The 12,330-nt window shown below is 42.0% G+C and overlaps 1 long non-coding RNA gene across 1 annotated transcript in view; it reads left to right on the forward strand.

Annotated features, from left to right (window-relative positions):
* The first annotated feature begins 6,993 nt into the window (after positions 1-6,993).
* LOC141571920 (uncharacterized) overlaps positions 6,994-12,330 on the forward strand; it is a 129,253-nt gene continuing 123,916 nt past the window's right edge. Inside the window, exon 1 of the long non-coding RNA XR_016019647.1 lies at positions 6,994-7,139. This is a non-coding gene — a long non-coding RNA (uncharacterized LOC141571920). The remainder of the gene's footprint in view (positions 7,140-12,330) is intronic.

The following is a 12,330-nucleotide window of genomic DNA, read 5'->3' on the forward strand; positions in this document are numbered from 1 at the left end:
GAGACCCTGACATGACTCTTGTTCTTCCAGCTTTCATTTTGGGCCCAACAGTAAATTTTTGCATCTGAGACATTTTGAGATTCTGCTCCAGCAAATTTCTTAATTTCATTCTAGCCTGGTTGGGGAAAAAAAAAAAAAAAAAAAAAAAAAAGAAAGAAAGATTGCAGCTTACCTTGCAGTAAGAATTCTCTCACCTCCCTTTCAGAGAAAGCACTTGACAGCAACTAACATCCTATATTAATAGACCAGTAATTGTTACATTTCATACCATGTAGGTTTCCCTCTGAAACCTCAGTCACATTCAGATACTGTGCTGGGGGTTTAAATGAAGCAGCTAATGTGCTGTTCCAGCAAGCATTTCCCTACCTCTGATCTTTTTATTGAACCTTTAAATGGAACTTGTGCTCCTCTGGGTAGGAGCAAGGCCTTGAGATGGAGTTCCTCGGTTCAGCTGGGTTCTTTAGCGAAGATTCTAAGATCCCAAATTGCATCAAGAGACGCATTTGTAGGTGTGGGTTTCAGATGAAAGCATGAAGTCTCTCTGACTTGCTAAACATTGTGGTTTTGAATCAGGGGTTTGGACACAAAGCTGACAAATCTCCCAAAACCAAAGCTCTTAGCAGAAATCACCAGCTTTAATTTGCATATTGGCTTTCGCCGTGAAGTTTTAGCTCAACCCTGTTTCAGTGGCTACAATATTTTCTGATGTTTAACCTGAAACCCTCTTGCTCTTTCCAAAAAAATCTGTGGCCTCAGACAGCCAAGGCACCTGAGCTATGTATGGTGTGGACACTGTTACTTCATGTACTTAAGGGCTGGCTATTCCTCCAGACTAAATAAATCTGGTGCCACCCTCTCTTCAGTTTTTAAAAATATCCTTTTGCTGACTTAAAAATCAAAAAGAAAATGCAAAAAGCTTGGGCTTTTCTTTATTTTTTCATTCTCTCCTTTTAATCTTTGCAAAGGTGTCACCATATATTTCAGTATTCACCAGTGAGGTTATGTGTTTTTTAACTAATGATGATCCCAGTTGGCACCATAGACTTAAATTTGACATTTACAGTAGGTTTGACTAAATGGGTCATAGTCAGACCAAAAGAAGCTACGTAGACTATTCACCATATCTGTCACTATCTTTCCCTATCCTCAGAACCCATGCCAGTATGGAAGGCAAAGATTCTCTTTAACAGCAAATGGTGAAAAACATGTTTCTTGCTTTTTCATTAAATGTTAAAAGAGAATCAAACCAGGTGGCAACAGGTACCTGTTCCACCACCCATGGAGGGGGTGCCGGGTGACACAGGTCTGTGCCTGTGTATCTAGGGCAAACTGAAATTGTAACCACTACTACCCCCTGAGCAAAGCCCATTTAGTTCCAGAAGTTGGATGGGTTGGCAAACGTTTAAATCACTACCCAGGGTTTTGCAGATGGCGTCTTCACTGCCGAGTCTCTTCTCTTAGTCACCTAGAAAAAGAAAAGGAAAGGAAGAAGGGGAGGTCACAGATGAGCTGATCATTGCCCAGGGATGTGAATACCTGGCGGGATGGTCATTTCGGACTTGGTGAACACATGACTCCACGACTACAGACAGGTAAAGAACTTTTAGGGGATGATGAACCAAACAAGGAGGCTGGCATCTTTGCAATTCTTAAATAAGGGTTTTGTACTCACAGTGTTACATGTGGCCCAGATAGCTTACGGCCGCTTTCGAAATTTAAATATGGTATAAGAGAGTCTTATTTAATTACTTATAGTGAAGAAATCTCTTCAACTGCTGGTTGGAATATATGTAAGCAGATCAGACGTCCCACAAGTTTTGATCTTGAATACTGCTATAATTGAGTATCCCACATAGAATGTTAAGGTGAGGGGTCATTCTTATTGAAATAAGTTCTAAAATCTCTGATGCAGAAGCCTTTATCTGCTTGTCATTAAAGATGTTAGTCATGAAGAAAGTTCTTATCTTGGACACTTTGATAGCTGTTATAAATATTGTAAGCGCTATTTTCTTATGCTGTTTTTGTCAAATCAAATTTCATTTGGAGTAATAATTTTTCATTCCGGTCTTAGAATATCTCAGGAAGCCTCTAATTCTTTCATTCAGTGCTGAAAACTTTTTCATTTTCAAAAGCTTTCATAGATCTTTCTAATATAACACTTTGTTTAAAAAAAGTTACATCACCCTTTGCTCAAAACTTTTGAAGGTTTTCCATGGCCCTTTGAGTCTTAGAATGGAAAGGGATCATAGAAATCCAGGCTCTCACTGGATACAGAAATTGTCTTCCCAGGAGTCTTCTTCTGCCCCTTGCTTATCACTTCCAGCAACAGGGACTTCACTGCCGTGTGAAGTAATCAGGCTCATTATTGGAGAGTCAGAGATATTAACAGGTTTGTTTCTGTACAGAGGTGAAATCTATTCCTTGACGCTGGTACCAAATGGACCCAATTTTGCCCATGAAAACAACAACAACCAAAATACCTGCTTTCTTTGGATATGATAGTTGAAGACATTACTCTGAGTTAGGTGATTCTTTGCCAATTCAGGCTGAGAGCCCTTCACTGTTCCATGTGTCATGGTATCAGCTTCTGGGTACACTCTAGCTTAATCGTTGCTCCTCTCAAAGTGTGGGGTCAGACCAAGACCAGACTCATCATCTGGGCTTTTGTGAATTCCTTGTTAGCCTGTCTTCCATATCAGCCATCTCCATCGTTTCTGAGTAGGAGGGGATGAGGAGTGGGGAGAAGCAAAGTTAGTAGGGGAGAGAGGAAACAGGTGTGGAGAACAGAAAATACATTGAGAAACTTTATCCTTTGCTGCTGTGTGGATTCTGTCATGCAACTTTCCCCTGTCTCTCCAAGAAAACATCAGTAGAATATGAATTTCTCCCAGGTCTATAGAATTGGATTTTTTGGCTATCGTTAATTAAAGTGCTTTTTCCAGCTTGATGAAGAGGCAGGAGTGTGTCTGTGGGTAACTGTGAAATCCGTTCACAAAAATGTAAAGGGATGCATACACGCATATTTATATTGGTTTTGTCTTGATTTTTCATTGCCTACAGTTTTCGGTTACTCACGAGGCCTGTGAGCATTAAAATTCTAGATTACCATTGATTCATGAAAGAGAAGAATCTGGTACTTCCAGAACTCTGGCACAGTACTCTGTAATTGCATTATGTTTCATAATTGTTTGGAGCTGGGTTATTTGTCCAATTCCATCACACTTGATTATTTCCTTCCCTTGCCTTATAAATTGGATAAAGCTCTTATCAGTATTTGCTCAGCCGTAGGAAATGGCCTGAGTTTTTCAGGCTCTCGTATCATGCTTAAAGAGAACGTTAACGTATCTGAAAATACCAGGTCCAGTTCTATTTATTTAACACCATTACTGCACAGCTCTCTTTTTGACTCAACCAGTTCCAGCTGCAGAAAGCAAAGATCACAGTGAGTGGAAACCCATAAAACAGGAGCACTGCAAACCGGCAGATCTTAGATGGACAAACCTCAGTGCTGGCTGCCTGGGGTCAGCAGACAGGTGGTTTGGCAGAACAAGGCTATCTCTCCACTCCCGCAGGTGGGAGGCCAGGGGATCATCGTGGAGTTCCTTGTAGGGGGTCTCAGGTTCTGCTTGCACAGGGACAGAAGCACTCTGTCCCTGTGCGGCAGGCAAGGCTCTGGACCAGCGGGCATACTGGTATATTGGTACAGTGTAGAGTAGACGTCTGTTTCCCTTTATCTCCCCATCACCTGTGTCAAATGCTTTGATATATATTTGCTTTCCAGCAGCCTTATGAAGGACCCAGAGCTGGTGTGCTTCCTGTCTACAGGGGGAGAGACTGTGGTTCGGAGAGGTTTCATATCACAAGTGCCAGCCAGAGACGTCACTACATCTTGAACCTTTGCCTTCTGACTCTATGTCCAGTGCTCTTTCCACAGCATTTTGCTAGTTTAATATGATCCCTGGGGCCAATGCTTTCTAGCTGGGAAAGAAAAGCTTTGAGTCAGAGAAAGGCTGAGACAGTTGGTTTTGCACTTCCTTGGACGTCAACAGTGATTTCAAGCAGAGGGAGAAGAGGACGAGGGCTTGGGCCTCTACCCAAGGGATTTGCTTGAGCTGTTTTGTGGCAGGTGTAGTGGAGCAGGGGACATTCAACAATGCAGCCTGCAATCTGGACATGAGTCGGGAGCTAAGACCCACACCTGGGCTTGAGGGCACAGCCTTTCTTGGCACTGCGCTCTGTTGGATTCAGGTATCCTGAATCTGCGCAGCCCGTGGGTATTCGGAAGAAAAGAAGGATTTAAAAATAGCCCAACTTGTGTATGATAATAAGCAAGGACATCACATGATTTTAATGGAAGGAACCCTTAGCCCTTCCCGTGTTAGAGAAATTAGATATAATTTAAAAGAAAACACTCACTATTCTAATTTTCATTGTTAGCCGTGATATTCTTTACAATCACAATGTATCCCTAAGCAATTTTTACAGAGTTCAATAGTCTAGTTAAAAAAAAGGAATGTCAAAAAAAAAAATAAAAATTTCTAAAAATACTTCCCAGGTAGGATTTATTTAAAATCCGCTTATGTATTAATATATACAAATAACAAATATAAACAATGTCAAAAAGCAAGAAACACAATCAAGTATTTAAAATTCTCTTGATTATTGTTCCACTAAGGAAAACCTTTCCTAAGTGAGCGTTCACTAAAATGAGTGCTAATATAGCATAATGTATTTTTTACAAGTGCATCTTAATTTCTCTTGTGTTTCTTTCCTTCTGCTTCTCACCTTTGCATCCCTTTGTATTGCAGTTTTCTGTTATTTTCTGAATGAGGCCATCTTTCTGAATCTTTGTCCTTGCTCCTGGTCTACCTTGTACCTGTTTCCTTCAGTGTAAAAGTCCTTGGCTTGTATGTGACGCCTCAACCCTTGATTTAGCAGCAATGGCTGGTGGAAACATCTAGACCACAGATGCAGTCCTCCCTTGAGAACAGTGCTTTGGTCCCCAAGTGGCTTTCTGCCTCATACCCGTTCTCTCTTGGACTGGCCCTGGACTCTGAGTTCAGGGGGTTTGGCCTGACCTGTGTGAGTAGCATGGCAGATGGTGCCAACATTTCTTTCCCTCTTCGTAACCTTTTTCTCTTTAGAATTAGAAAGGACCACAAAAGTGAATGCAGATCCATTATAAGGCTTCTGGAGGAGTGGGTTACACCTGTCTTTTCTAAGAGCAGACAGGAAGAGTTTTAAATAAAGATGCAACCAGTAGTGTCGAGTTCCCTGTTCAGACACTGACACTTGCAGGTTTGTATCGGCCAGTGTTCCATCACTGGGGGACTAAGGTACAACATTAGTATCACATTGAAAGATTTCTTGGAATATTCTGGCCTAAGCCCCTCTTTCCACCCATTGAGTCAGAAATTCCATGGGGCCTTTGTCTTTGGAAAAAAGTTGTCAGGGGACACTGACGCACACCTCTGTTCAAAGACAATGGATTAGCAAAAGTTAGCCAGAGTTGTTTGGAGGCCATTATGCAACCAAGCTGTGCTGTCATATCCTCCAGGCCTTCCACCTCCTATGGGGCACCAAGCCATCACTCAGAATGCATGTCACAGGGAGGATGGGCTCTTTGGTGTTCAGGAAAATGAATGCTCAGCAGGTTTTGTCGTTCTTCACTGGGGAAAAAAGTGTAGTTAGGCTCCTTCATTGGGCGAGGGCAGGGCTGAGAGCCGTGGGCTGGTGGTACGCAGACTGATTTTACTCCTGACTCACTCCATTTCCCTGGGCTTCAGTCTTCTTGCAGGTAAGAAGATTAGATTGGGTCATGTGGAAGGTCTTCTGAAGTTCTAGGCTACTTTGAGTTCAACTTAAAAAAACAAAACAAAAACACTTGGTATTATACAAGTGACCTATTTTTATTGTAGAAAGCTATAAAACATTGGGATAAGCAGAAATGAAAAAAAAGGAAAGAAACAAATTCATTATCCTATGACCCCACCACTCTGAGATGACCTTTAGATATAAATTCTTTCAGTCCTTGTGCAAAGATAAACAGATATACACACATAACATAAAAAGTGCAGATAAACATAAAAGCACACATATTTTAATATAATATGTATTTTACTGAAAGGTGATCATATTGTGTACTGTCTTGTAATCCATCTTTTTAGTTAATGTAACAAAAACACAGGAATACCTTTCCACCCCATTAAATGGACAGCTGACACCTCTAACTTGGGGGGGCAGATAGCTTGGTGATCGACAGCCTGGCCTTGGAGACGAACACGGACTCCGTGCCTTATTAGCTATGTAACCTCGAGCAAATGACTTCACCTTTCTAAATCTTCCCATGGAAAATGGCCATGATACTAATGCCCACTTCATAAAGTGTCTGAGGGTTAAATCAGACAGTGCAGTGCCTAGTAAGTGCCCATAGCAAAGGTCCAATAAATGGTAAGTAAAATGCTGCATTTCATTTCACTAATTAATGTGCATAATATAACCCATCCTTTGTTACTGCTTCTTTAGATTTGTCTTTGCTTATTATACACACTGCTCTCATGATTGTTTTATAAATAAATATTTGTATAGATTCTTAGGACATACTCCTAAAAGCAGAATTGCCAAGCTAAAGGGCATGTACATTTTAAACATGTCAATATGTAGAGCCAAAGTGCCCTCCAGAAAGGTTATAGCCGTCTACCGGAGTGTCTGTTCCCCACATTGAGGGGATCTATTAGTTTCCTTTTATTTATGTTTCAAATTTAAAGGGAAGGTAAAATAGGGTGAAAAGTGGTGTCATTTTATTTTGCATTTATTATTACAAACATGCTCGCTTTGCTCACTTTTCTGTTGCAGTGTTTGCCTCTTTATTGATGAATATTCATACATTTAGAATAGCAACCTTGGCTTTCATTTGTTAATTCATGAGCAACAGCTCCACAGCCAAGCACTGGGTTCAGTGTTGGTGGTGACAAGACAGTCCCAGTTTTTGCCCTTGTGGATGTGAAGTTCAGGGAGGGAAATGGATAAAAAAAGAAGTAATTCAAACCTGCAATAAAGGAGAATTACAGGGCTATTCTGGGAGACTTCCCGGAGGCGGTGATGAGTAGAGAGAAGCTGAAGAAAGAGGACTTAGCCAGGTACAGATGGGGTTCCAGGTGTGAAGAAACATATTTATTAGTTGGTTCTCTGCTCTTTTTTAAAAAAAATGGCTTATGGTCTTGTTGACATCTCAAGGTTTTAAAATTAGTAAAATCTATAAATATTTATATTCATGTATATTGTACATGGTGTTTTACTTGGAAATTCTACCCTCTGAGGTTTTTATTCTTATTTTTTGATACTACTAGAATACTTCATCTTAAGTGAGACAGGTATGTTTAAAATAAAGCACAACACTAAAGCGTTGTGATTCTAGAAGCGTTGTGTGGGGCCGGCTCATGTACAGTAATACTAACCTTTATAATGCCTCTTAAAACCTATGGTCATGGTGACAGAAACTGGATAGGAGGGAAAATGTCGTGATTCACAGGAGAATTCTAAAGGGGAAACGTTTGTTTTCAATCCTCTTTCTTCTGAGCTATTTGATTTGTAGCACCTCATGCTTTTAACAAATCTATATGGCCCCAAGTTTTTCTGTTGGTATAAGAAAGTTTTCTATCACTAATTCATGCTAAGATGTAAGTGACTGAAGCAGCTGCCTGTTCCTAGTCTGTTTACATTTTAACAGAGCACCATAAAAAGAGAACAGTGCTTATCCATAAATGGCAGAATTTTAGCCATCCAAGTCAGACTGACCGCAGGAGATACAGTTTTGGTTAAATGGATCCCTACCGTCATTCCTGGACCTCCTCACAAAAGCAGCAGTTCCAGGCAGATGCTGAGGGATGAGATTTGAAAGTACAGAGTATACTGGTTAAGAGTGAACTCTAGAGGCAGAATACCAGGGTCCAATTCTAGTCCTGCTATTTACTAGCTGTGTGACTATGGGCAAGTTTATTAACCCCTCTGTGTTTCAGCTTTCTCATCCGTAACATGATAATGAATGATGGATGATGGTACCCATCTCATAGTGATGGTGAGAGGGTTGAAAGTTTTGTTGAATGTACAGTACCCAGAGCACTGCCTGGCACAAAGAAAGTGCTCTGTAGACAATAGTCATTGTTATTGTGACCAAGGACCGTCCCTTGAGAAAAAACTATCAAGTTGGAATCCTTTCTTCACTTATGCCCTGGGAATTTTTATACTTTTACTCTCTTGGTCTTCCTCTTACCTCCCTAACTCTCTGTTTCTTTTTCTTTTTCTTTTTTTTAAACTCATCCATATATCCGATTTCCCTTACACGTGATGTTCCCTTACACGTGATGATTCACACAATCCCATCCTCAGTTGTCATCTTTTTTTCTCTCACTCCTCTCTCCCCGGACCATCTTTGCATCTCTCGCTTCATTTATCACCTCTGTGAGCTGGTTTCCCAAATTGACATCACCAGCCTCACCTGCCAGTATGTAACATTTGTATATTTTGTCAGTTAACATTTGTGTGTGTGTGTATGTGTGAGTGAGAGAGAGAGGGAGTGTGTGTGTGTGTGTGTGTGTGTGTGTACGTGTGTGTGAGAGAGAGAGGTTGTGTGTGTGTGTGTGCATTTGCTGTAATGATAGAAAACACAACTTAAACTGACTTAAATGGTAAAGAAGTTTCTTAGCTGAAACATCCTGCGTATATGGCTGCGGGTGTGGTTTGACCCTGGGGCTCCCACGGTATAATCCAGGCCCTGGATTTTCTCATCTGTTTGCTCTGCCTTCCTTGGGATGGGGCTCATCATCTGACAGCTGGGAGTTTAGCTAGAATTTATGAGGTGCTCATGCTGCCTCTTTGTCCAGCATGCCACTGACGGGGCAAAGAGAGCCTCTGTTCCTAGCTTCTGAGGGGAATCAGTTCTACCACACTACATAAAATTGGGGCATCCTTTTGTGAAAAGAAGTGGGAATGGATGCTGATGGGCAAACACAACAGAGAGTCACTATGGATGTACTGCTTTTCCTCAAATTCATCAAAACACAACCAAGCATGTACTTGATTCTTCTGTTCTGGCTTTGCTAATTCCATTTGGGACAGTTACTGTTTTCTCATTTTCTGGGTTCAAAAGCTCAGCATTCAAATTTACCATTTTCTTTCCCTATCACTTCACTTTTCATTCTAGTTAATGGGTCCTAGGATTCATTCCCACCTCAATGTCGATGCCCCACTCATGGGACCAGCTCAGCACAAGCCCATGTGCTCTGTACAACATCCTGTGGGCACTGGGGTCCACACTGACTTCATTTCCCCAACTCCTATAACAAGGATGTCCCCATCAGTCACAAATTTTTTATTATATTCTGTTTTGTATTGTTACTTAACTCTGCCTTACTTCTTCTCCTGCCCAACTGGATTTGGAATGCCTCGGAAGCATGTCGGGTATTTCCCTGAGACTCCCCATGCCACCTGGCACAGGTCTCTGTGGAATGGAGACTCAGTTGAAGCTTCTGTTGACAGAGGGAGCCCCAGGCCCCGTGGAGGCATGCTGGGGTGGGGTTCTCTGCAGGCAGCATGGAACTCGGGAGAATCAGGTCCTGATGGAGATGCCCAGTGGTCCACAGCCCGTGAAGAGATGTGATAAGGAAAAAGTTCTGAGGTCAGATAAGTTGGAGGATGGCTGCCTCACACAAGGGTAGCATTTTGTTTATGAAGTTTCAGAGCCTTGATAGGGTAATATGCTTTGGGGGCTCTGTACACAGGGGATTCTTATGGGCTGAACTGTGTCCTCCCCTAATTCATACCTTAGAGACCTAACCCTCCCCACAATGTGACTGTATTTGGAGGTAGGATCTTTAAAGAGGTAATTAAGTTAAAATGAGGTCATACGAGGTCAGACAATTAAGTTCGCGGACTTGATTGCCATGATGTTTCTAACCTTTTTTTGATATCAGAGGAATTATTCATTACGAATTTGTACCAACTGGACAAACAGTTAACCAAGTTTGCTATTTGGAAGTGCTGAAAAAGCTGCATGAAAAAGTTAGACGACCTGAACTTTTTGCCAAAAATTCATGGCTCCTGCATTGTGATAATGCACCAGCTCACACAGCACTGTCTGTGAGGGAGTTTTTAGCCAGTAAACAAATAACTGTATTGGAACACCCTCCCTACTCACCTGATGTGGCCCCCAATGACTTCTTTCTTTATCCAGAGATAAAGGAAATATTGAAAGGAAGATATTTTGATAACGTTCAGGACATCAAGGGTAATATGATGACAGCTCTGATGGCCATTCCAGAAAAAGAGTTCCAAAATTATTTTGAAATGTGGATGAGGCACGGGTGGTTGTACGTAGCTTCCCAAGGGGAGTACTTCGAAGGTGACCGTAGTGATATTCAGCAGTGAGGTATGTAACACTTTTTCTAGGATGAGTTCGTGAACTTAATTGTAAGACCATTGTATGGTGGGCCCTAATCCAAAGCGACTGGTGTCCTTATAAGAAGAAGGGATTAGGACACAGTCACACACAAAGGGAAGACCATGTGAAGACATAGGGTGAAGATGACTGTCTACAAGCCAAGGAGAGAGGAAATCAAGGCCTCAGAAGAAACCAACTCTGCCCACATCTTAATTTCAGACTTTCAGTGTCTAGAATTGTGAGAAAATCAATTTCTGTTGTTGAAGCCCCCAGTCTGCAGTACCTTGTTATGGTAGCCCTAGCAAAGGAATACAGGGGGTGTAGTCAATTGCATTTTCTAAATGAATTTGATACCACAACCCCTCTTTACCAACAGAATTTTATAAGGTGAGCATCTCGTGTAATTTGCTGGGCCACAGCAGTTGTCAGTGGTGCAGGGTGTGGTGGGGATTCCTGGGAACAGACTGGCAGTACTGTGTGCTCTGCCTTTTATGCACATTCATGCACCTGGGGGCTCCGCTCTGCTCTGCCTCAGAGCCACGTTCATGTGCAAATGAGCTATAGGATATGATGGCGTCCTAGTTTGGAAGCTCATAAGCTATGGAAGACCCTGATTTCTGCAAGAACACAATCTTAGTTGGGAGTCTCTGGAAGTCGGAGACGGTGCTTGGTTTGCATGATGGAAAGTGGACACAGTAGTTTGCTAACTGGCTGACCCCAGGAGAAAGATTTAGATGTGCGTACATTATAGCTCTGTCAAAAGGACGGGTTTAAGATTATCACTTTGAGTAGAAGTTTCTAAAGTCTCTTTTCCTTAATGAATGTCGTTCTTCTGAAGGATATGATCTCTTCTTTAATCGAACAACCTGTGTCATGTGACATGATATAAAGGTCGAGTAATAAGGAGGTGTTAAGCTTTTTTCATTCCTCATGCACATTTCCTTTTCACAAAGCTTTCTCCCATTTTTTGGCTATAGATCTTACTCTTTGGTAACAATAACTGTAGAGCGGCCAATAAGAAAGAGAAAAGAGAAGGTGCTGTTTATTGATCAGAATGCATAAGCCAGTGCTCAAGAGCTGTGCTGATGTCAAGTGCATATGGTGAGTAGTTTTTGTAAGATGTCATGGAGGAATGGAGAGCCTCTTTTAAAAACAAAATAATGATTGGTAATGGAAGAGGAGATAAGAAGCAAGGCTTGGTTTTCCCCTGGTAAGTGCAACACTTATTCACAGGGTCAAATGAGCATCTCTAGAAAAGTCAGAGCTCAGGTTCATCCTGAAGAAAGAGTCAGGTGAGCATTTTTATTGTGTGTTAGAGTGCGTGGGTGCTTGCGTCTGTGTGTGTGGATTTAAATGGTGCTGCCGGTTAGGATGATTGTGGGGGAGACTGGGAACTAGGAGGGGGCTACAGATACATAGGCTTTAAAGCCAGCACCCTCTCTTCATCTGAATGTGGCACCCAACATGTGATCCCATGACTGACCCAGCAACCCAAAGGCTGACAGAAACCACGAACAGATGGCAATGACAGTGGAAATCATGTTTCATGTATCAGTCATTTGAGGATTAAACTCCAGTGTGCTTGAGACTCACCTTAGGATGTTTGTTTAAATACACATTCCAGGGACCCTTCTCCCCAAGAGTCAGGTTCAGTACATCCGGGGTGGAGACCCAGAATCTGCCTTTTAAGCAGGTGCTCAGGTGACTTGACATAGTGAGTCCTCAGACCTGGTTTGGGAACCACTGGCCTAGCAGGGCCTGTTTCTGGGCAGTGGATGGCCCTGGCTGTCTCCTTGCTGAATAAAGCTTGCCAGTAAGCCCTGCAGCCTGGCCATGTTACTGAGATAATGCAGCAAATGGAATCCAGATGAATCATATGTAAACTTATTAGG

The sequence above is a fragment of the Rhinolophus sinicus genome, chromosome 2, assembly GCF_057876585.1.
Source record: "Rhinolophus sinicus isolate RSI-liver-muscle chromosome 2, RSI-T2T, whole genome shotgun sequence".
NCBI lineage: Eukaryota > Metazoa > Chordata > Mammalia > Chiroptera > Rhinolophidae > Rhinolophus > Rhinolophus sinicus.